At 43.4% G+C, this 24803-nt stretch overlaps 1 protein-coding gene across 1 annotated transcript in view; it reads left to right on the top strand.

The window, feature by feature from the left end:
* Window positions 1–24803, top strand: part of CACNG4 (calcium voltage-gated channel auxiliary subunit gamma 4) — a 539024-nt gene that overhangs the window by 449672 nt on the left and 64549 nt on the right. The window lies entirely within an intron of this gene.

Raw genomic sequence — 24803 nt, 5'->3', positions numbered from 1 at the left:
TTGTTGATTACTGCTGTGCTCAGAGCCCCCCGAACAGACCGTTCCGACCTCGGCACAGGCCCAGCACTACCACCAATCCAGAGATATCCGAGAACCACTGGGTGACAGTCGGAGTCGATTGGTCATTTATGGTGGGCCTGCTCCAATGCTCAACCGTATCGGTTGTAAAGTTCAATCAAAAACGTTATGTACCATGGAGGAAACCAAGTATAATTAATTACTTGCTGATTCTTTGCCTTCGCGAACTCCCATCTACCTGGCATGCGGGTGGTCTTTGGGGGCAAATCCTCGCCAATAGCATCCACAATAACTTTGGAAATATCAAGAGACCAAAGGAGAGGGGCACTCCAGGGTGGCACAATACCAATGCTTTTATTTGCAGCAGCCGAGAGACATTAAACCCGTTTCTGCTCAATTGAGCCTTTCTCGAGTCCCACGACCATTAGAAAATAAATAAGCATCTCAGTGTAGACACTGAAGAAATCTTCCATCAAGTGTCAAACAAGTATGTTATGCATCTGGACATATTTACACAATAATGGAATATTAAAATTCAAAACAGTGAAATATCCAGCATAATCTTTAAAGTGCACAAAGAAAAATAAATAAATAAAATGCAACCAGGGACATAAATTATCAAAGACAAAATACTATTGTTGACAAATACAGTGAACAAATTCATATGCTCAAACACAGTCCCCTACAAAGTGGAGCTCGATGGCAACTGAAAGCAGCAAATTACATATGTATAATGCATAATAGACTGTACAAACAATGTCAATTGTGTAATATATAAATGATAGAACAAAATTCGATATTTTAATAATCCCTTGCCACCGAAATACCCCTAAACACCCTTAGCCATAAAACACTCTTGCTACCCAAATACCCTTACCCACCCTAAAAATACCCTTGCCACCCAAATACCTTTGCCCACCCTAAAAACATCCTTTTCACCCAAAGACCCTTACCCCAACCCTAAAACAGCCTTACCACCCAAATACCCTTACCCACCCTAAAGCCTAAAAACACCCTTGCCACCAAAATACCCCTACTTACCCAAAACCGTAAAAACACCCTTACCACTCAAATACCCTTACCAACCCCGAAGCCTAAAAACACCCTTGCCATCCAAATACCCTCACCCCCCTAAACCCTAAAAATATCCTTGCCACCCAAACACCTTTACACATCCTAAACCCTAATAATACCCTTGTCATTCAAAAACCCTTACCCACCCTAAATATACCCTAGTCACTCAATACCCTTACCCACCCCTAAACCCTAAAAATGCCCTAATACATCTATATTATATCCGTGAATATATGTATATATATTTGTACTGAGAAAACAAGGGTTTTAGGGACATTATAGTTAGGAAATAGAATTTTAAAAAACCTTAGAAATTCACAAAAAAACAAGGGTTACAGAGTTAGGCTCAGATTTCATTCGTACAAAACCAGTGAAATTCAGCAGTTATAGTTACCTGAGCTAACTACTAATGACCTTACATATTACATCACTCATCACATAATCAGTGACATCACTGATATCACTGATGACATCTCAAATGACATCACTGATGACATCATCCAGTGATCGTGAGTGTTTTCTAAAAGTTTATGAGTGTTAAATATATATACTAAGGTATTGCAGATTGACTGTATGAGTGGCTGTATGGGTGGGTGAGTTGACATGTGAGTGCTTGTATGGATGTGTGAATGGGTAAGTAACTGGTTGTGTGGCTCTGTTGAGAGGCTGTATGGGTGAGTGAGTGGGTGTGTGAGTAGCTATATTAGTGAGTGAGTGGGTGTGTGAGTGGCTGTATGGAGGAGCGAGTGGCTGTGTGTGTGACTTTATGGGTGAGTGACTGTGTGAGTAGGTGCATGGGGAAGTGAGTAGCTGCATGTGTAAGTGAATGGGTGGGTGGAATTAGTATGTGGGTGTGTGACTGGCTGCATGGGTGTGTCAGTGGGTGTGTGAGAGGTTGTGTGGGAGTGGGAGTGGTTCTGTGGATGATGTCATGTCATGAGTGATGTAATACGTGAGGTCATAAGCAGTGCATTGCAAAGGTGTAAGTTATAGTTAGCTCAGTTAACTATAACTGCTGAATATCACAGGTTTTGTACAAGTGAAATCTGAGCCTAACTATAACGTCCATTTAGCCTTTTTTTCAGTGAATTTCTAAGTTTTTACCAAGCCTCAGGGACCACCACTTTCCCGGGGATAAATTTAAAAATAAGCAGGGGTGCCGAATGGACCGTCAGGATCCTAAGGCCCACCACCTCCCCGGGGCCTATTACAAAATAATACTAAGATGGGGTCTGTGCAGCCCCCTCCCCTTGGCCGAATTCGGCCCCGGGGACCCCATACCCTTAGGCCCGCATCACCTGGGGCACCCAGTGTGCTTTGATAGGACCGTGGAGGGAGACTGAATGACCCTGGGGTCTCTGCTGGCTCTCTGCATCCTGCAGGAGCTGACATTGCTCCCGCATGCAGGAAGCTGCTAAATATGCAGCTCTCTGGGGATGAGAACAATATTTCATCTCTTTCCGTGCCCGTATGACAGAGGGCAGGGGAACAGATGAAAACTCCTCTCCATGCAAGCAGGAGCAGTTTGACAGCTCCTGCTTGCTGGAAGCAGAATTCTCTGTGATCTCGCTTGGCATGAAGGCTGGGGCGTGGCGGGCCTTATATGGTTGGGGAAGGGGGCCGTGCAGCCCCCCACCCTTTAAAATTTTACATTTAGCTACAGGGAGGTGGTGGTCCCTAGGGGGTCCGCGCAGCTCCCCTCCATTCAAAAAATAAATCCCCTGTGAACTGGTGGTCCCGTGGCTCAATAAGCCCGACGGAGGGGGGCCTGTGTGGCCCTCCTCTAATGTATTAAATGAACCCCGGGGGGAGGTGGTGGTTCCCAAGGCTAAAAATGATCCTAGGAGGGGAGCCCCATGTGCCCCTCCTTTTCTTTTTTAATGCCCACATGACCCTGGCCCATCCAGCGGCTATAGTGTACACAAGCACAGGAATCAGCACTTATTTTTTAAATTTTGCCGCAAATTTGTGGCTCCACCCGCGATTTTGTGGCAAAATTGAAAAACAAATATGTTTTGAACCCCTGGTTGGGTCACTGTGGGACCTGACCACCAGACCTAGGGCATCAGTGTATTCCTACCCTGCCCCCTTTTCTTTATTTCTAGCGTTTTTTGTGGAACTCGGCTGAAGCCGAGTCACAAGAGGGCTACCAACACAGCATGGGGACCGTTGGATCCACGGACGGATCTGCGCCTGTACATATACAAATGTAATTTTCATTTAATATTTCAAAAACTACTGAATGGATTTACACCATATCACAAAAAGCACACTTTATGGCCCAAAAACTAGCTTTCTGCCAAATTTGGTGCAATTCTATGCAGCAGTTCGAGCTGTAGTTGTGTTCAAAATCACTATGAGAATTAACATGGGGAAAACATGTTTTGGGACCCCTCTTCTGTCGTGTAGTTCCTAGGAATCCCCCAGGACCTGAACGTTTTAGATGACCTAAACTGAGGGCTTGGTGTCCCAACCGCTTCTGGACACCCCCACAGGATATGTCAGCCGTTAGGCCAGCTAGCTCCTCAGTGTTTCTACCACCCCCCTGTATTCTACAGTGGTGTAGGTAGTCTCTAGCCACTGAACAATACAACCCTGATTCCTCAGGGATCATGGAAAATAGTACAGTACGTTTCGCTCAGACACTCGTGCTTGCTTACTCTCAGAAAATACACAGGATGGCGACTAGGACGTTTCAATAAGAATTTATTGGTCCAGCGACAGCCTTGTCTAAAACATATAGGGGCAGATTTATGAGCCCTGTGTGTCACCTTTGCGCCGCCGTTGCGTCACTTTTGTGACGCAGCGGCGGCGCAAAGCCAGCGCCATGTTGCGGCAGATTTACAAAGTGACGCATCTAGGGAGATGCATCACGTTGTAAAGCCCAGCGCTACATTAAACCTGCGTCAGGTTTAATGTATGCAGGGTGGGCGTTATGTCGGAAAAAGCCTCGGAAAAGTGATGCAGTGAAATCTACAAGATTTCACTGAGTCACTTTTCCGATGCTGGTGCGTCAAATCCTTACGCCTGCTTCAAGCAGGCGTAAGGCGTGACGCACCATGTTAGGGATAGGGTAGGTTGGAACAGTACTGAAGTTGCGTCGCGCTTGCGACACAACTTCAGCACTGCGCCAACCTTACGCCAGCAGATGCGTCACGCATCTGCTTGTCCTTGCGCCACGATGCACCGCATTGTAAATGCGGCGCATCTGCGGTGGCGCAAGGGCAAACTTGCGTGACACATCTTCCCTGGCGCATCCCTGCTGATTTGTAGGGATGCGCCAGGGAACATAAATCTGCCCCATATTCTGCTACAATCAGGAGACAGAACCATACAAAAGAGATTGCTAGTACCAATATAGCAAATAGTAGATACATTTCTACCATAGTTCTAATAAGATGAACATAAACAGTTCAGATAAAAAGATAAAAAAGATAAAAGAATGCGCGCCCTAAGTAATTTGCCTAAATGTACCAAGTCTAGATCTGTAGGTGTAGCATGTCTGTGTGTATCCAGCAAGGTTCAGGATATGGCAGATCAGCTTACAGTAGTTAATAAAAGAACTGACTTACAGTTTGCTGGAAGGATTACAATCCCATCCGCAGTATTACAAGTGCCATTGATATGGCCGAAGGGATATCTGTCACATTTGTGATAATGTAACCCGTCCTCCAAACTCTAAATCAGGCCCTTGGTCACTTGTTCGAAATATATCTGTGCCATCTTTTGGCAAAAGTATGATGCATCATAAAATATCATTGCGGGTTGATGTGTTTGCTTCAGAGCATAGCGTGTAACATGGAGGTCACAGACTTGAGTTTTACATAAGAGAACACAGTGGGCTAATGATCCTGTTGCAGAGATCCTTGAGTTCTCTGCAGGTCACAAGTTACAATCCTGATAAAATAGTTGAACGAGTAATATGCCTCTTTCAAACACCATCATGTAACTTCCATAGCAAAAGTTTGAAACCTTGCAGGTTTTAGTTGAGTTTTCCATTATTCTAAGGTTGATCAAATGGATTCTGTTTAGAAAACACTTCTTCCAGTTTGTGTTGTATGCTACATAATTGGTTATAATGTTTGTACTTAGTGGCATAGCAAGGAGGAGGTGGGGGGCAGACTGCCACAGGCAGCACACATTTTGGGGACGGCGGCTGAACACCCCCCAATTGTTACCTGCAGCAGTGCCGGGCAGCAAACGCAGGATTCGTTCACCAGCATCACCCGCCCCCCGGCTCTTACGGCCGCTGCGGGGCAGCAAAGACCGGGACTGCCATGGGCGGCAAAAGGCCTAGCTACATCGCCGATTGTACTTCCACAAATAGACAGATACATTGTATTGTAATTCTGACCCAGGTACTGCCTTAGGCCACTTCTCTGAGCCCTATTTTGTTTAATCTGTATTTGTGCTTGTCGCTAGCTCAACTGATCCACTCTTTTGGGCTCATGTTCATGAGATATGCAGACAACACCCATATTTTAATTTCCTTAGATGACAACTCAGGTGATTCTTCTCACAGCTTTCAAGATTGAGGCTGGTTGGCTAGTGGATAACACTTTAAAATTAAATTCTGACAAGACTAAAGTCTTGTTGGCATTTTCTCGAAGTTCTCCTAAATTGCTTCCTGAGAATTTCTGACCAACACAAATGAATACTGCCCCTACTCCAGTCACCTCATTTCATAAATGTATGTTTCATTTTGCCTCAGATCTTTCCGTAAATAGTCATGTTAGCTACTTGTCTTCCTCTTGCTTTCTGCTCATGAGTCTTCCACAGGGTAGAATTGGGACAAAAAACAGGCCGAGGCACCAAAATAAAAGTGACCCCATTAGCAAAAAATGTGGCCCTCCTTTACAAACCTGGCCAGTGTTGAACTTGTGAAGACACACTCTAAGGGTACTTTTCAAGGTATGTGATACTGCATGCATTTGTGTTTGCTGCACGCAATATTGTGGTAATATCAGAGAAATCAACTGTAAAACCATCACACCTGTCATAAAACTGGCCCACATATAGCCAAAAAAAAACAGCCCATACACTGGAACTGCCTGATTGCTCTGTAGGCCAGTCCGACCCTGGACTTCTATGCAAAATCTTTCGATCTTTCCCCCACAGAAACATCCTCCAGTGATAAAGTCTATGATCTTCAGTTATTTGAATTATTGGAATTCTTAGTTAGTGGGATCTTCCTTGGAACGGATAAAATGTTTGCACAGTATTACAGATGCTGCAGCTGGGCTTGCTCTATAATGGCCCCTTTATTCCTCCACCACATTAGCTCTGAAGACCTTGCATTGGCTGTCATTTTCTGAAAGAATGTAAGAAAATGGAACAGAAATGGAAAATTCATTATGACGATGCAAAAAGGACGTTACAATAGCCCTAAAGGACCATAAGTAGCTATTGGCGTTAGCAAAAGCTAATTACTACACAAATGTCCTAACACTTGCAAAGAAGTCTTTTCGGATGCCAATTCTTTGGGCTCCACTGACTGTCGATCCCTGTCTATAGAATATTCCCAGGTGCTTTGTGATAGATAAACTGTCTGATTTCTTTAATGACAAGATTGGAAACATTTGTGACACTCTTGGCAGCTTCTTTTTGGCTCCAGTGATGGAAGCTGAGTCTTGCTTGGATTGCGACGCTGTTCTTCCCGTATAAACTAAATTTGACCTCTTAACAGCAGTTTATATGGATAGGTTGCTCTCTTTTATCTCTTTGGGCTCTCCACTGGACCCCCAATTCTGAGTCGGATTGTTTCTTGTTAGCAACAACCACTGCTGGACAGTTGTAAAAAATCTATTCTTACGTCTTCTGTACTGGTTGTCTATGAGAAAATCTTAGTCACCTTGCTTTAAAAACAAAAACACCATGGACTCATCCTGTATGATCAACTAGCATCCTATTTCTGTGCTCCCCATACCAATTAAATAAAAGTTGGAGAGGCATGGCTATGTCGTGGCTCAAGATGGCCGCTTAGTTCAGCAGCTCCGACCCAATGTGGGAGATGCAGTGACCCAAAATACATCCATGATGCTGCTGGACCCCCAGATGGGGTGGAAGCAGTGGCGGAACACCCAAGAATCAATTTTATACCCTGAAACGGCATCTAAATTGGGCTTTGTCTTGCAGAGATCCCTATGCTGATCTCCTCAGTAATTGGAGAAGTGCCTCCATGGCGCTACTCAAATGAACACCACAAGGAGATGAGTAATCTTTCCTACTGAGAACCTTAAGAGTGCTTACTTCTTTGCAATACCTGGCGTTTTGATGGGAAAAAATATGTTTTTGTGACCTTCTTCAGCCTTTCATACTTGGGCTACTTTTGGTCTACATTAGGCTGTTCATCCTACCAAACGCTTTACTACTGTATATTTTTGTGATGAGTAATCTCTGCTTATGTGAGTTATAAGAGTGGCTATCTTTATGCAGATGCTGCCACTTTGATGGAAAGAGGAACATTTATTTCTTGTGCTTTTGCGGCCTATCATACTTGGGCTACTTGTGGGCTGTCTTGGGCTATTTAACCTACCAAACATAGTACTGTTATATAGCTTATTGAGCTTATTGTGATGAGTGATCTTAACTTGTGTGAGTCATTAAACACCTATTAGCAGTTTCTGCTGTTTTGATGGATATGAGAACTTTGAGCTTTTAGAAACAGTGGATGGACGGAATGCTGGACAATGCAAACATTCACCCCCAGTCACAAGGATCTGAGTTTAATCCGTCATTCTTTTGCTCACCACACCACCCCGGTTTGGACCCAGACATATGCCAATCAGTCTTGACCCTGTTCTTTGTGGGAACAGTCCAGCTCAAACTGCCAAGCCAGGTCCTCCCTGGACTGGAAACAAGCATCCTGGGGCTGGTTCAGGGCATCACCCTTCATCAGCCAGGCTAGCTTGAATCCAGTGGTGTAGTGAGCACGGGCTCCACGTCTGGGCATACCCTTCCCACTTAGGGTGACATATGCAAAAGAAACAATTTATGGACGGAATGCTGGATAATGCAAACATTCACCCCCGTTCACAAGGATCTGGGTTTAATCCATCATTCTTTTGCTCACCACACAACTCCAGTTTAGACCCAGCCATATGCAAATCAGTCCTGACCCTATTCCTTGTGGGAACAGTCCAACCTGAACTGCCATTGGGGGCAGGGTCACGACTGATTTTCATACGGCTGGGCTAAAACTAAAATGGCATGGAGAGCAAAAAAACTATGGATTTAGGCCCAGATCTCTGTACTGGGGTGAATGTTTGACATTGTTCTGCATTCTGTTCATCAATTGTTCTTTTTGCAATTGTCACCCGGAGTGGGACAGGTATGCCCAGACGTGGGTCCCGTGCTCTCCATGCCACTGGAGTCAAGCTATCCTGGCTGATGAGGGGCGAAACCCCGAAACCGGTCCTAGGATGTTTGTTTCCAGTCCAGTGAGGACCTGGCCAGGCAGTTCAGGCTGGACTGCTCCCATTGGGCGCAGGGTCAAGACTGATTTGCATATGGCTGGGTTCAAACTTGAATGGCATGGGGATCAAGAAAACGAGGGATTTTGGCCCAGATCTCTGTACTGGGGTGAATGTATGACATTGTTCTGCATTCTGTCCAGCAATTGTTCTTTTTGCAATTGTCACCCTGAGTGGGACGGGTATGCCAGACGTGGGTCCTGTGCTCTCCATGCCACTGGAGTTAAGCTATCCTGGCTGATGAGGGGTGAAACCCCAACACTGGTCCTAGGATGCCTGTTTCCAGTCCAGGGAGGACCTGGCCTGGCAGTTCGGGCTGGACTGCTCCCATTGGGCGCAGGGTCATGACTGATTTGCATATGGCTGTGTTCAAACTGCAATGGCATGGGGAGCAAAAAACAATGGATTTAGGTCCAGATCTCTGTACTGGGGTAAATGTATGACATTGTTCTGCATTCTGTCCATCCATTTTTCTTTTTCCAACTTTGAGCTTTTACAATCTTCAATATTTGTGCTGTCTTTGGCTACTTTGGGCTTCTTATCCAACCAAATACAAATGAAATACCTACTCATTGATACCTCATGCAAATGACTTCAATGGCTCATAGATCTCTTTGCAACTAGTAAGTACATCTATTGCTCCTTCTATGTCTTCTGGCACAGTACAGACAGCCCTGCTAACATTGCCCAGTCTCCTACCCCTTGATTCACTTGGGCTACTGCTACCCAATTTGGGCTATGACTTCATGCCAAACCTACTGAATATGACTCTAAAAATACTAGGCCCCAATCCTTACACACATTCATTAAAGAAAGTGCATTTTGGGCTGCAATACTATGCCCTTTGATCTACTACAAGCGCAATTCGTCTTTATCAACAGCACATCATCTATCCTCTCATAACTGGTACACCCTATCATATAAAGTGGTGAATATTTCATTTCATTCCTGCAGCTCCTTCACAGTCAATCTATTTCAAACAACAATATGGATGAGAAAGACTAAAAGGAACAAAAAATGACCATGAAAAGATCAAAGACAAGTCCTCCAATCCCTGACTCTCCCATTAAACCTAATTCTGAATTATTATCTACCTTGGAGGCGATAATATAGAAATTAGAGGAAGTTCATGACCTGGCCACCTCCACTAAGAATAATACAGATAATATGCAAACTGATATCACTATGATTCAAAATGAGGTTAAACAGATCAACAGCAGAATTGCAGTGGCGGAGGATTAAATCAATCTGGAAGACAGAGAATCTTCCCATGTGAAACAGAGCAGCACTCCTATGACCAGCTCTCTCACATTAAGTAGAGAATTAGGGGATTTGAAAAACAGGAATAGATAGGGCAGCCTTCACATTTTTGGCCTACCCGAACGCTCAGAGGGCCAGAACCTTAATGCCTCTATCACATTCTTGGAGGTGTGGATTCCACACATGCCTGGCTTATCCTTTCAGAAAGACTTTGAATTAGAAAGAGCTAACAGGGTCCCAGCTCATCTGAATCCGAATAAGAAGTCTCGAAGACCAATTGTGTGTAAACCTCTTAGATTCTAAAATGCAGAACTCATATTGAACTACATGAGGAAAAATAATTATTTCCTCTGGAAAGGCCACAAGATATACATCTCTCAAGAATGCCACAATGGACGCAAGGCCTCAGACCAATACTGAGAGCCAGGAACTTGGAATTTTCCTTTGCAGATCCTCTACATGCCGAGTTACACTGAATGGTCCTACACATATCTTTACATCGGACGCAGAATTGAAAAAGTTCCTTGATGAACTAAATGACTCTGACATGGATAACTCTTTTTCAAAGCCTAAATCTTCTCCAAACTAAGACAAGCAGGAAATTCGTTACATCAAACCCTTCATGTTGCTAGTACCTTCTGGGACAATCTAATTGACTAGCAGATTCTACCATGTTTCCTAATAACATAATCTCTATCAGTTACGGTATTAAATTGTTCATATTTTTGTACTGCTGCTCTATTATTTACTTCCTGTGAGGTTCTAAATTTTTGCCTTCAATGCCTTCATAACAGGCACCTATTATGGTGTCCTTGAAATGGTATAACGTGTTCTTGAAATGGTATAACCAGATTGGTTGTTCACTTCATTTTTATAGCTACTGCTAGTCTCTATGGGGCATATTAGCAAGGACTTACGATAATTATCTCAAAGCGCGCTTAGCGCTGTTTTTTTTATCGCCGGCTATCGCTGGATTTTATCGCAGAGATAACGCGTTATCATCAATGTTTATCTCAAAGGTGATATTAAATCCACCGATAGCGGCGAATCCCAACAATAACGTGAGATATCCAGCGATAAAAATCCTATCGCTAATGGAAATCTTGCTAATAGGCAGGTGAGGACTTAACCGTAGAATCCACCTCCCATTGACTATAATGGGTAAGTCAGGTTTCTACCAGATGTAAAATCTAAGCGATAAACGCGGTTAGCGTGTGTTTTTTTATCACTTCGCCGGCCTTGGTAATAGGCGGAAGGTGTGTTTGCGACTGCTTTCAGTCGCTTTCAAGTTGGGAATGCCTCCTTTGCATGTCATTAGCGATAAATATCGCTGCATGCAAAGCGGCACCCAAAACGGTTGCTTTCGCCATAAAGCTGTCGATAACAGCTGTTAGCGACAGCTTGCTGATAGGGCGATACAAATATCGCCGCTTTAGCGGCAAAAAGTGCCGCTAAAGTGGCGACACTGCCCTTGCTAATATGCCCCTATGTTCATGGATTTGCAGTATAAAATTATTACTCCTGCATTGAGAGAGTATCTTGTCCTCTTCCCCACATTGCAGATTCATGTTATTTAGGGGGCCGGGGCTGGGTGTGAGGTTTGCAGGTTTGAGAACCTGCTTAGTTGCCAGTATTACTGTTTTCAGGGGTAATACTTGACACCTTTGCTGGAACTTCATGATTCCATAATAACCCGATTTTTAGACATTTATCTGCTCTTTTTTCTTATCTTTTCTTACTTTGCGATTTTTTCTGGAGAGTTGTATTCATTTGTGGTCTGCCATTATCTAATTGAGTTAATTTTTACCCTAGAGTCGATGTTAAGAAGTGTATTTCCACCACCTTTGTCACATTAACTCATGGCTCAAACAAAAAATGGCCTAAACATTCTTTCACACAGTAACATAGGTCTTAATCACACCGTTAAGAGGTGCAAATAACTGGTTATTTTTATAGACTGAAAGAAAACATTTTCCTACTCCAAGAGACTAAATCTAATAGAGGGAAACTACCTCTTTATGAATAAATGGATAACCAATGTAGCCTACTCTCCTGCAGTGATTAAGGAAAATTGTGTTTTAACCCTAGTCGCCAAAAAATCTAATATCTTCGTAATAACTAGTCAAAATGACAGAGATGGAAGATGGATAATCTAAGAAATGTGCACAGAGGTGAAATCCTTTTATGTTATTAATGTATATGCACCGAATGGGGATCAACAAAGCTTTTGAGAAGAACTCTTTTCTAATATGGCTTTTATACCTGAGGATACATTGATTCTATCAGGGCAGACTTTAACTTACCTATGGAAAGTACAATTGATAGATCTTCAAATGTGTACCTACCGCCCTCCCAAGGCTCATAGATCTATGAAAAACCTATGTTTGAGGTTTAATCTAAAGGATGCATGGAGATTCAACACCCAGACACACTAGATTTCACTTTTTTCTTTCTGCCGCATCTTTCTTATTCAAGGATAGAATACTAAATGATTTTGGGTTCTCATACATACTACATCATTACCACTAGTACAGAAGTCAGACACATCTCTGACCATTCCTGTATATTTTTTTCATTTATATGGGGTGCCCTAATAATAAAAAAAATCTGAAGATTGAATGACAAGATTCTGAATGATGTCGAGCATAACGCTAAAATTTGCACTGAACTTCGGAACTTCCTCAACACTAACTTAGTCTGCGATACTTGCACTCTTACTCAATGGGAAGCTTTAAAAGCTCATTTACTGAACAATGTAGAAAAATAAATAAAATCATTAGAACTACAACACAGACAAGATATAATGAATACCAACCTATTAACCAAATTAAACAACAAATAGAATGCATATAATATGCCGTTGAGTAAAAATGCCGGTATCTGAATATAAAAAAAAGTATTCATATGTGCAAAGCTAATAGAGCTGGTAAGATGTTCGCTGCACATTTGAAATTAAAGAGAACAAATCTTAAATAATTGGTATAGATATTTTAGGGATAATTCATGCCAAGCTTCTGACACTTATTGTTTGTGTCTCTTTGGCGCCATTGGACCCTTGCTGCTGCTCACTTCATGACTCATGTAGGATGTTTATCTTAGTATCATTGCTGTTTTCTGATGCTTGACCCTGAAAAATTGGAGTAACCTATCTGCTGTCTGAACCTAAAAGGTTTCTGTAGCACTGCTCACTGGTGTAATATAAAACGATGCGCCCCCGAGACTCCCATATCATACAAATAGTCATAAGCATCAAGATTAACTTAGATCCTTCTGTAGGTTGCCTGTACTCTCCAGTACCGCAGTACCTGACACTGCGTTTTGAGTCTATAATATATGACTGCCTTTGTCATCTTTGCCCTTAAATTGTGAGTTGTCTTTTTTTAATTTACCAACTGCCTCCCCTTCTAATGTATATTCTCAGTCGATCACTCGACAATCCAGCTTATTTCGGTATGAACCCATAAAACTGAAATAGAAAATGCATTTTCACAGTAAAAGCACAATTAAATAAAAATAAATAAAACAATAGCGAAAGGCAACTCATCACTAATAAAATTCATAGAGACAGACACAAGATAAATGTTACATCTCCAGAATTTTGATCAAATTGTAGCTACTTTGAACAGGTAAGACAAATACTTCCAAACTCTACAACAAACACTAAACGTGCCTCTCCCATTACAAGGCCAGCTTAATAGATTTTCTAGGCACGTTCCAGGAAGACTGTAACATTTTTGATGTGGCAAAACTACAGCAGAATTAGAAGTAGACAAACAAGATGTAAAAGCCACGCTTTACGTTTACTACCCAAATCTCTGAGCAATTATATTAGCAATTTTATTTCTTGACTGAGATAAGCTCAAAACAAAAGGGGGGAGTGGCGATGACACAGCTGCATCATTTTGTATGCTTACATGCTCTATTACATAAGCGCACCCACAAAATCACGTTGACGCCTTTTTTTTATTTTACCAATCTAAAATGTATCAGTAAATTTAAGAAAAGATATTTGGATAGCAAAAAAGCATTTTTTAATGAAGGCGGACATCTTTTTAATACCCGATAAAGTGTCAAGGCATTCAGCGAATGACACAGATTTAATACCTCATGCAATGTCAGTCTAAGACAAGTGCATAGTTATCACCAGGTCACTGTGAGATAAGAACAAATACAGACATATAGCCAAAACAATGTAGTCTGAATTGATGTCCTTTCACCTTATATGTTCATAAAGAAACGTCTGGGATGTACACCTTGCTGCACATAATCTATGTCAGACATTCCTAAATTTATGTCAGAAATTACAATCTCTGATAGGATTTACTATATAAGGGCTGCCACTTGACCACTTGTCAGGAGTGGTCCTTCGCCAAGATTCTCACCAGATTCTGCCAGAAACAGTCTCATCTGTTGCCAACACACTTCAAAGATGCTGCATCTTGCCTGATGCTGATAAAGCAATGTCCCAGAAGAAGGCCACTACCACAGTGCATGTTTGCCCTTTTCAGGGAACACTGCTGTCATGCCTCCGCTGATAGCAGGAGCTCTTGCTGTCAACAAGGTATGCAGTGCAACGCTTCTCCAATGCTCTCCTGGTGTAGGACATAGAAGTAGGTTTTAGGGTGTTAGGTGTATATGACATTTTAACCATGTTAGAAATTTTCATTTTATTTTCGTTGTTCACAACGTGCCTGCTTGCTGTTTTTATGATATCCTGTTTAGTTATTTTTGATGTGCTAAGAAAGAGGTTCCCCCTGTTGCAATAAATGCTTTTAGTTCAAAGTGTCTATTCTTCTTAGTAGTGTGTGTGTGTCATATTGTGAATAACAAAATAGGGTTTGCTTTGGTTACCACTATGCTCCTGATTCTATTGCAGGGATTGTTAGTAACCCAAAAGCAATAACTCCACTCCAACAAAATATGGGTGGGGTTCTGCAGGGCTACAATAACTTGTATTTTACATTCAGCTTGGTTGCATTGAACCAAGTTTCCTTGTGTCACCCGTAGGTGGGAAAACAAACCTTGTGTAACTATGCCAAAGTCGTAGTTTACGCAACACTCAGGAAAAAATATATAAAAGACTGTGGGACAGAAATGGGGCAGCAACAGGGAGTGGGGGAGTGGGAGAGGGAAGCAATGGGTAGCGGGAGGTTAAGAGGTAGATGCGGCCCTCATGCTGGAAGAACACAGGCAAGAAAGAAAAGCAGGGGGCTGAAGCACAGAAGGGTGAGCACAACACATTAGGGGCTGAGGGAGAAGCATTCAGGTGAGAGTGAGATACACAAAGCATGGCGGAGGGGTAAGAAAAATGCACAAGGAAGACAGCTGTAAAGCACATGCATTCTTATGGAGTGCTTAATGAAAACAAGAAATCTAGTTCTCGAAAAGTAAGCAGTGTAAGAACACAAGTAAAGAGGCTATGCCCCAGAGGAGTTTAAAACACAGAAGAGACAGGAAATCAAGCACAAGGTAATGAATGAAAAGCAAGGTAACGATAGTGACAATAAAGCCAACCAATACCAAGCAATGGGTGGGCTGTATTATCATAATAGGTATTTCGCAACCTGACAACTAGTGCCCATAAAAATGGGCTGTTGCTTTGTTGGCATAACAACAAAGAATTATGACTGAGAACCTACTTTAAAGGAGAAATGATAGGAAGTGGAATGTAAACGTGAATAAAGGTGCATATGCATGTTGAAACAAGCATTGTCAAAGCCAATAGCTCTTGCTTATGCAAGAGGTATTGGCTTTGCCAATATGTTTTAGCAATGTTTTACACCAGAGTGGCTGCTGTTCACTTTGGATAACAGTTAGTGGGGTAAAGAAGAGTGGTGTGGAGTGTCATAAAGGGTAGTAGAATGGAGCCTTATGGAGTGGCATAAAGTAGAGTTGAGTGGCATAGAGAGGAGGGGAGTGAAGTGGAGTGTCATTGAGTAGCATACAGTGTTGTGGAGTGTCACGGAGGGAGTAGGGTGTCATAGAGTAGAAGGGCATGGAGTTGAGTAGCATAGAGTGAAGTACAGTGTCAGAGTTAAGTAAAGTGTCACAGAGTGGAGTGGCATAGAGTGTCATGGAGTTGTGTAGAGCAGAGTGCAGAGTGGACTGACCTAGAGGTTGTTGCATAGAGTGGAGTACAGTGTTGTAGAGCAGAGTGGCGTAGAGTGTAGTAGGATGTCAGAGTCGAGTGACATTGTCATAGAGTTGAGTGCCATAGAGTGGAATAGAATGTTGTGGAGTTCAATGGTGTTGAGTCGAGAGGCATATAGTGTCATAGAGTGGAGTAGCATAGAGTGTCAGAGGAGAGTGTCAAAGAGTCGAATGGAGTAGAATGGAGTAGTGTGTCATAGAACAGAGTTGAGTAAAGTGGAATGTAGTGCATAGAGAGAGTTGATTAGAGAGTTGTAGAGTGGAGAAGTGTTGCAGAATGGCATAGAGTGGAGTAGAGTGATTTGGTTTTGAGGAAAGTGGTCTAGAATGTATTGGTGTAGAGTGCAGTGACATAGGCTGCAGTGGAATAGAGTAGAGTGGTGCAACGTAGATTTCAGTGATGTATATTGCAATGGCGTAGAGCAGAGTGGCACAGAGTGGAGTAGAGTGGTGTAGAGTGAAGTGACATAGAGTGGAGTGGTGCAGGGTAGAGTGCAGAGGTATAGAGTAGAGAGGCGTAGAGTAGAATGGTGTAGAGTGCAGTGGCATAGAGTGGAGTGATGCAGAGTATTGTGGCATAGAGTGCAGTAGAGTGGCATAGAGTAGATCGTTTCAGAGTAGAGTGAAGTGGCATAGAGTGCGGTGGTATATAGTAGAGTGTCGTAGAGAGCAGCGGTGCAGGTAGATTAGAGTGGCCTAGAGTGGATTGGCATAGAGTGCAGTGGCATAGAGTAGAGTGGCATAAAGTAGAGTGGCAGCAAGTGCAGTGTTGCAGAGTATACTATCGTAGAGTGAAGTGGTGTACAGTAGCATGGCATCGAGTGCATTGTAGAAATATATTAGAGTAGAACGTCGTGCAGACAGGAAGTCAGGCTGGCTGGCTTCGCTTATTCACTTTATGGAATTCAATTTACGTCACTCACTCCTAATCTCACTATATATCAGTCAGTGTTCGGGGCAGACCGTTTTTTATATAAACTGATATTGCATTTGTATCTATAGATAAATAATCAGTGTGCATTGAATCACACTTCTTACCAAGCTTAATTGGTAAGAATGAAATGGTTATTGATACATAACAGCCTGTTCTATTTACTGCTCATTCATTTTCCAGTATATTGAACGGTATCCCTTGTGACTGTGTTGCTCCAGGGCCCCGCCTGCTCTTAATCCGCTCTTCCTCATATCTCTGCTTAGTACAAAACCGAAGACACAAATCGAGCAAACAATGGCAGCATGTATACAAAGCGATCGATTCGATTATTCGTTTTTCATCAGTGTCCATGTCGGATGACAGATATGTCGGGCCTATGGCAATGGCCTCATCAGAGCCCTAGGTTAAATACGCTGTTCCAGCAAACAAGCAATAGGTAGGCCTGGTGGCAGGCAGAGGAATAGCCCTGGTTGCCGGATGGACATGTAGCCGAACCCCTACAGTAGCACGCACAGTAGACCATCCAGAAAAGGGCTCTGAAGTTACCTAAGATGACAAACACCCATGTACTAAACACATTATAATAAATTAATATAGCAATGCTGAATTGCAACTATACTGTGACCCAGGGTCGAGGGGCAGGTGTCATGCCTTTATAGAGCTCAAGGAAGGTGAGCGCACTAGCAGTTTTTTCAAGTGGAGGAAGAAAATGCCTGTGTTTCAGGTTTTGTGATGTGCTAATGTTATGTACTGTGATAACAAAAATTAGCAATGCAAATATCTATTAACTTTATGATCTGCAACAATTTGGATTAATCCGTGCGTGTATGCTTCGAGCCAGGCACGTGTGATACACTGATTTACATGTCCTACTTTTAACAGCCCAGCATCATCAGCTCCTGCAGTTAAATCAAGGTTCAATGATTTTATCAACTTGTTTGAGCTTTACAGTTCACCCTTTCACTCTTTCTGTATTGTTACCTTTTGACCTATTCCTGTTTGATGCCTGTTTAATTATCTGTTATTTGAAGCGTTTTGTTTTTCTGCACAAGTGATTTTTCCCCAAAAGCCGTACATACATGCATTGGTTTCACCAGGGGTGGCTCCTTCATTAGGGAGGAGGGGCGTCATCCCACTGCTTTCTCACATGGCGAGAAGCAAAAACATAAAATGGTACTTTAAATACCATTTTATGTTTCTGCTTCTTGCCCTGTGAGAAAACAGAAGGGTATGCCTGGTTGGGGGCGGGCGGGTGGGCGGTGACTGTGGCTGTGAGCCCTTGACTGTTTGGTCGCCTCTCAGGCCGACCAAACCAGACATGCGCACTCTGGATAGCAAACAGCCTACATAGAGAAAATGGCCTCCCGTAGGTGCCCAGCTGGGTGCTGTCTCCACCAATCACAACGCTGCCATTGCAGCGTTGTGCTTGGCTTAGGGGAGGGAGGGGGCAGCCTGCTTCCTGTTCAGAAGGAGAGCAGGAAAACAGTATCCAGCCAAGAGCCACGAAGTCATGGGACCCGGGAAGGTAAGTTTAAAAAAATAATTAAATAAACACGCCCCTCTCTGTAGTAGTACCAGTCATGGCGAGAGTTCATGATGTGGCACTCTGAGTTCAGAGCTGTGGTGCCTGTGTGCCTTTTAAAGTCACTTAGACTCAGCGCATGCTCTCACCATAACTGGACACAACCCCTGGCAGGAGAGGAGGACACGACTTACTCTTAATTTATTTAATTCTAGTGGGCGGGGCTTGGGCCTAGGCTGCAGCAGCTAATTCTGGGGCCCAAGCTGGAAGGAATTTTCAATGAAAAGATCCAGTCTGCTGCCACACTGACTCATCCCTTTAGTGAGAATCTCTAGTCAGCTAGAATGGTTGCTGAAGCCCATGCATCAGAATTGTGCCCCCCACAGAGAGCTCCCTCCATCCGCATTTAGACCATCTCTGAGGCAGCCGGCAGGATCACTTGTGCTTTATACCTTTTTTCAAAAATTTGCAGTAAATACGTGGTGTAAAATACCTTATTTGATTTCATTTTTTTTCAAAACATTCTTGTGGGGGGAGAACCCCGCCCACTCCTGTTGTACTTTAGGCTTGCTCTGTATAAAATGTATAACCACCACTTTCAAAATCCACCAGCCGCCACTGGACTTCACAGGAGTGGTGCATGAGGTATGCAGATTCAACACGCTTAAAATGTTGCCTTTACATTCAAAAGTGTACATCAAGCACCATATATTGTGGTGCAAGCACCTCTCGCTCATCATCCTGTACGCAGAATGATGGCGCCTCATTCTTTTGCTACTACGAATTAATTAGCCACCTTGAAGTGGTGGCTTTCCTTATGGACTGGAACAGCAGACATTCAAGCATAAGGGAAGCCCATCGTTTTTTCAAAAACTGACTATTTTTATTCTTTTTAGAAAGTGGCAGCCCTTAGGATCATATCCTATTTTTGTGTTATAAAAGATGTAGTTAGCATTGCTATAAAATTATATTATTCTTAATGAACTTATAAACTATTGGAGGATGTTAATTTGCATTCTAGTATGTCCAAAGGGCAAAATATGTTATTTATTTACTAGCTACAGTTGCATTGAAAGATACATGCTTTTTCCAATTGCTTCCCACTCAAATACATTAGTAATTCACAATTCACAGAGTGTAAATCGACACTCGGGCGAAGAAAGCAGAGAGAATGCATCAGAGAGACAAACAGCCCCAGAAACAGGGGCATGCTCAGTGCCTTGTTTTCTCTCACCCTCTTCCTCTCCATTGCACATGGAAAGAGAACCGTGCACTGACTCAACCAGAAAATCCAAAGTGGAATCCAGCTGCAGAAAAATGGGCCAAAATGTAGGAATGGAAAGACATCACAGTGGGTGATGAACACAATGAAAAATAAGGTAAGAAATACATTGCTTTGCATCAAGCTCTTAGCAATGCTCTTTTATACGTGGCCTGAGAAAAAACTGCCATCACAGGAAACTAGGTTGACACCATCTCAGGTTGAGAACTTCAGACAGCAGTGGAAAGGTGACCAGAATAGATTTAAGGTTAGTCACTCCTACTTCTTCAGGGAATGGCGTCTTCCCGGCATGAGAAGAATATTCCAGAGTCTGACCTTCTTCCTCTCTTCCATTGTCCTGCAGTTCACCTGCTACCGTCTCAGGTCAGCCCTATGAATGGGGCGGCCAGCACAGGTAAATGCGGAGGGGCAGATGGGGTGGGAGGGGGTAGGTAAGTCGATAGCTATAATTAAATAACTAAATAATACCTATTCCGTCGACTGTCGGCCTCCCCCCGCCACGCCCTACCCCGCCCCACCTCGCTTACCTGAGCCGGACGCCGAATTTCTCCCTACCAGACAAGTATGAGGACCAAAGATGTGCTGCCTTTTGTTACATGAATTCGAGGCCAAGCAGACCCACTGCTTCCTCTGTAATAATGACAGACAAATCGGTGAATGTATTTAGGGATTCAGAGATGTACATTTTGAAACTTTTATGTCAGAAAACTCAAAGAAAACACAAAAGACCAATTTAAAGTTATTTGTTGCAGTTGCCAGAGACCTAGATATGATTTCAAACTTACTGCGATTGAGTGAGGGTTGTGTGAGCCATGCCGGTAGCTCCAGTCAATAACTGATCTTGACCCAGGGGAGGAGGTGAGACAGCAACAGGCTGACCTGCATCTGGAGGGTAGGGGGGAGGAGTAGCCCCTGGAGGTGAAAAGGCCTGGGCTGCTGCCATAAAACAATGGCTCCATCCCATGCTGAGTGATTAAGGATCCAGACCCCCACTATCAAAGGAAGAAGGTGTTACCGGCAGGGAGACACCCAGAATTGATTTGGACAGGGGTCAGTGCCCCACTGAACACAAACACTTAAAAGACATTTGGGGGTATAACTATGAGAGTTGAAACCCCTGAATGTAGGAATGGAATGGAATGGAATGGAATTGGACTGTTCAAGACTGTAAAGGATTGAAACTACTTTGTGGTCAAGAGGAACCTCTGCCAAGGAAGAAACAGCTGAAGAGACTGAAGGAAAGGACTGGCCCTTGCTGTGTGCTCTGGGGCTGGCCTGCAGTTTGCTGATTTAACCAAGGAGAGGTTAAAGGGAATTTGCTGTGTGCTGTGTCCCCCTGCTTGAAAAGACTTTTCTGTGTGCTGTGTCCTGAAGTAACCTATCCCCAAGGGCCTGAGGAGAGCTGGCACCCTTTTGTGGAAACTCAGGAACGCAAAAGATTCCAGGAGAGTCTCAGCGACGCTGTGTGCGTGTGCTTTGTGCAACCTGAGACCTTCGTGAGGATTGCCCTATGATCATGCACACCCGGAATTCAAGTGAGTCTCAGCGACACTGTGTGCGTGTGCCTTGTTGCAGCCTGAGATCTTCGTCATCGCCATTGTCCCGGACCGACAGCCCCAGAGGAGCTGTGCCACCGGCCCAAACCCGCAGTTGCCAAAGCGGGACCTCGAACTAACCCCGACGGGGGGCCCGAGTTCCACTGCCCGGAATCAACGAAGTCGCACAGGAGGCCCAAGTCGCGGGGAGAGGAGAGGAGAGCGAGGTCACCTCCCCCAGGTAACGTGTATCGCCGTCTGGGGCGGGGTGCGGGCTCATAGAGAGACACTCCCGGCCTTTCCCATTCTCACAGCACGAGCCTCCCCTCAAGCTCATATCGCGGCCCTTACTTGCAAGGAGTGGCAGTACCAGAGCCAGAGTGTGGAGCTGCCATTTGGTTTCCACCATACCCGTGTTGGGGGCAGATGTTGGCAGAAGCTGACCACGAGTCAGTACGAGTGGCATAGAGACCGTCCAAGCACCGTGATCGGTGCCCGACTGCACTACGCATTGCATTATTTTTACATTACGAACTGCCTGATTGTTGCATTACGCATTGTATTATTATTGAATAACAAACTGCCTGATTGTTGCATTACACATTGCATTATTTTTGCATAACGAACTGACTGATTGTTGCATTACGCATTGCATTATTTTTGCATTACAAACTGCCTGATTGTTGCATTACGCATTGCATTATTTTTTGCATTACGAACTGCCTGATTCTTGCATTACGCATTGCATTATTTTTACATAACGAACTACCTGATTGTTGCATTACGCATTGCATTATTTTGGCATTACAAACTGCCTGATTGTTGCATAACAAACTGCATTATTTTGACATTACAAAGTGCTTGATTCTTGCATTACAAACTGCATTGCATTGCATTAGGACTGCAGGGGATCATAGAGAAGCGCTCATTAATACGGCAAGAACCTACAAGGGCTTGCTGGCCTAATAACTGGCAAAGTGAAATATTAAAAATACGTATATGTTGGATTTTTATTGTGTATCTTTTTATATAAACTCATAATTGTTTTTTATGAAACTCTTGTGTAGTCCATTTGTGGTGTCATCATTGGGTTGCTGAGAGCGTGGTTGCAAATACTTTACACACTTGCCTTGAAGATAAGCCTGGCTGCTCGTGCCAAGCTATCAAGGGGGTGAGCAGGGGCTATCTGAGAAGGTGTCCTTCCTTTCCCTGACTTAGAAGCAAGGTTCTCTATTTGGCCTAGGGTACCTACCTCCGCCAACTAGAGAATACCGATTCTAACACCAGACAACATTAAATATCTACTATTACATGGTTGAAAACATTCTGGCACCAAAGACACCATAACCTTTATACTTACACAAAAGATTTACAAAATGGAAGGGACTGACGTAAAAGCAACCCTACTAATCTCTAACAAAGAGGCACACTGAACATTTGCCCAGGATGCCGACATACTCCTAGTGAGGTGATCTTGAACACCAATAGAAAAAGGCAATTGTTCTTTACTGTGACCTGCTGAAATAGTGGATCGTGGTCTCCTACTCACAGTGGGAATAGAAGGTTACAACCCTTTAAGATCAGGACGAATATTTAAAAACGAAGATTTAGACTTCCAAAAGGAGTCACCCTATCTGAATCTAATAAAGTAGCCCTTCTTACATGAAAATTAGCCTGTTCTAAAGTACAAGGATTAGGCAGAAAATCAGGCAAAATAATCTCTTGATCTATGTGAAAGTTGAAAGACACTTCAATGACAGAGGAAAGGAAGGACCCAAACACAACACCTCCTTGTCAGGAAAAACTTTAGAAAGGGAGGCTTCAAACTTTCCCAAACCTTTGACTGGTGTAATCCTCCCATGGCTCTCTGAAGGCCTTGACAGCTGCCCATTGCAAGCAAAGGATCCCTGCTGCCAGGCCTCATTTAAACCCTGAAGCATGAAGAGTAGAATGTCTTCTATAAGCCTGAGCAGAAATAGCTGACTCCTGGGAAGATCCCTAAATCCAACCCTCTCCCCCTAAAGCCAACAAGTGTAGATGGCACAAGACTGACAGGTGATATACTGGAGACATAAGAGGAGATGCCAATGCTGGAAACACCCATTCCGAATCCCCTATCTTCAAAAGAAGGAGAGGGTGAGCTGGATCACACTGGGACAATCAGTATCACTTCCATTTCCCTATTGATCTCCATCCCTTGCTATTAGAGGCAAAGAAGGAAAGACATATAGGAGGCCCTGATGCCAAGGGCAAGAATTACCATTGATTTCTCAAGATTTGTCCATTCAAACTTGTGAGCAAAAGGATGGGGCTACAGCATTCTCTTAAGTGGAAAAGAAGTCCATATTTGGGATTCCCCATACTCTGCAAATGTCCTTGAAAACCATTGGCTCAGACAATAATATTGGTCTGAAAGGAGCACCCTTTTGAATCTATCAGTTGTCACTTTCTCCACCCCCTCGATGTGAAATGCAGACAGACCCACCAGATGAATTTCAGCCCACTGAAATATCGGAACTGTACAGTGTGCCTCTGCTTGTGTCTTCGATGGCATATTGTCTGTTCTGATAAGCACTGCTGTAATAAAAATCTGAAAGCAAAACCGAGAAAAGTCCAAATTATGACTTACAACCCTTTCCAGTTTCAAGAGTGTCTCTGTTCCAGAAGAAACCAACAAGCCTGCAACACCCATGTCCCTAACATTGCTCCCCACCCATAGCCTCTTGCATCCATTGTGATATTCCCTGGAGTTGGAGGTGAAAGGGATATGCCTGCCCTGAGATGCAGGAGATCAAACTGCCAATGAAGTTTCTTCTGAATGTAACATTCATAACAATGTGAGCTTCAAAGTTCTAAGAGCGTGCCCGTCAGACCACCAGCAAACACCAAACTAGAACCCCAAGCCCTCAACATCAGAGTCGCCACCATATCTCCTTGGACTTCACGTTGAAACAGTCTTGACAAAGGATAGACAAAACATGGCTATGCAGCTTTTCTACTCTCATCTAGAAGATCTACTATGATCACCTATGCAGCATCTTGCCCCAATGAAATCCATGTCCTGAGATGTTTCTAGCCTGGAATTGCCCCATGATGACGTATACTTGTTGACATGTTTTTTTGAAATTCACTAGAACCCCTTTCTTTTCCCTCATCAAATTCTTGAATCCAGGAAACAGTGATCCTGCCCTGACCTTGAATGTGGGTATGAGAGTGAGGATACATGCCTACCTGGAAGCATGGATGCAAGTGCCACAGAGTAATCTTTCCAAATAATCTGAAGCTGTCTTTGCCCTGAAATGCCAGCCTCCCATGATGTTTCCACTTGTCTTGGATACACCCTCCCACCAGAACCAGGGGATCTATTACATCACAAAAGTGCTCAGCTTTGTATCCTTCAGGTTGAGAGACTGCTGTAGACTTCCTGTCTGTTCTATGAGGTTAAAACTTATTCCTTCTGGATTTGGATTACTATTGTAAACAAATGCCCTATGTCTCTGCATTGGAGAAAAAAGGTTATGTGGGAGACTATGTGTTCTGTCCTTAAAATCTTTTA

Source organism: Triturus cristatus, chromosome 7 (assembly GCF_964204655.1).
Source record: "Triturus cristatus chromosome 7, aTriCri1.1, whole genome shotgun sequence".
NCBI lineage: Eukaryota > Metazoa > Chordata > Amphibia > Caudata > Salamandridae > Triturus > Triturus cristatus.
This window is presented reverse-complemented; position numbering and strand designations above follow the sequence as displayed.